Source organism: Phoca vitulina, unplaced genomic scaffold (assembly GCF_004348235.1).
Source record: "Phoca vitulina isolate PV1807 unplaced genomic scaffold, GSC_HSeal_1.0 scaffold14, whole genome shotgun sequence".
Lineage (NCBI taxonomy): Eukaryota > Metazoa > Chordata > Mammalia > Carnivora > Phocidae > Phoca > Phoca vitulina.
In genome coordinates this window covers 30480952-30482440 of record NW_022589717.1, presented here as the reverse complement: position 1 = coordinate 30482440, position 1489 = coordinate 30480952, and the positions used below count along the sequence as shown (strand labels likewise).

Genomic DNA, 1489 nt, shown 5'->3' with positions numbered 1-1489 from the left:
AGGTTATGGCCTCAAGGTGTGGATACATATTGTCTTAGGTGGAAGTTACTTCATCAGTCTCCTAGATCCCTAGCTGGAGGATGCTTGAAAGGTAAAACAATAAGGAAACTATTCAAATAGGTTAGAGATATATATCCATTAGCTAGGAAAAGATTGAACCTTTAGCCTGCAATGCCAAAATAAGCCCTTTCCATAATAATATTTTTTTAATCTCTCAATAATTCTCCAATCTAATTGAAATCTACCTCCGTGTGATAGATTAAGGTATTTAGACCCACACTCTTTCCCTCTGCCTCTTTACCTGGGCGGCAGCAGCGGTTTGTGCAGACATGGCCGAGATTAACTCCTGAGACCTTCCAGACCTTCGCAGCAAAAAGAAAGAGGAGCTGCTTCAAGAGCTGAAAAATCTGAAGGTGGAGCTGTCCCAATTGCGTGTCGCCAAAGCGACAGGAGGCATGGCTTTCCAAGCTCTCCAAGTCGTGCGCAAATCCATCGCCCGTGTTCTCGCTGTCATCAACCAGACTCAGAGAACTTCGGGAAATTCTACAGTGGTTAAGAAGCCCGAGCCCGGGATCTGCGGCCCACGAAACACGTGCCAGACACCACCACCGGCTGAACTAGCACGAGGAAAACCTCAAGACCGAGAAGCTGCAGCGGAAGGAGCGGCTCTACCCGCTGCCGAGGTCGGCGGTCAAGGCTTGAGTACCGCCATCGTCCCAAACAAACTGGGGAAGAAAAAAAAAATTGGAATCACAGCCGATAAACCGTGATTCAAAAGTTGGGTACCCTTTCAGCACAGTAATATTCTCAGCTGTAAATGCCCTTCGGCTTAGACAAAAGCAAAAGTAACCAAACAGCAAGCAGGCTTTCTAGCTCTGAAATAGACATACAAAGATCTCTACTCGGGAATACATACTGTACTCGTGTGTGCGTGTGTTCTTTTTATTTCTTCAATATATGATTTGTACATACTAGTGCCTGGTTAGAAAATGAGATGGGGGAGTTGGGGGAAAGAGATTTATTAAGGGAGTGTTCTCAGGATGAGCCTGTGAGGAAGTGAGGGAGGCAGGCTTAGGCAAGGGGGTAAAGCTCTACTGGAGACCACAGGGGTGATTACTCCTAACGCAAGGGGGCTAGCATTTCACACCCGCGTGGTGCAGGGTTTGCAGTCTAGAGGATGGTGAAAAAGTAGGGCATAACCACGTGAAGGACATGACTCCCACTTGGTGGAGGGGAGCTGTCTGGGGAAGGACGCTGCTGGGAGCTGTCAGCACTTGGAGTGGGAGCTACGGGCTGGTGGTGGGGGAGGCACGAAGGCACCAAGGCAAAGCCCTGTTTTTAAAATAACTACTGAACCCTATGCACAAATAAAATAAAATAAACCAAGAAAAATATGTACCTACTGTTTTCAATTAGGTATAAGTGTATTTAGGAATATGTATGAAACATGTCTTTCAGGCACGGTTCCCTATCTCTTCGTTAGGTTATC

General features: G+C 46.7%; 1 pseudogene; it reads left to right on the top strand.

Annotated features, from left to right (window-relative positions):
• Window positions 1-329: 329 nt before the first annotated feature.
• On the top strand, window positions 330-702 carry LOC116637351 (annotated as a pseudogene).
• Window positions 703-1489: the final 787 nt, after the last annotated feature.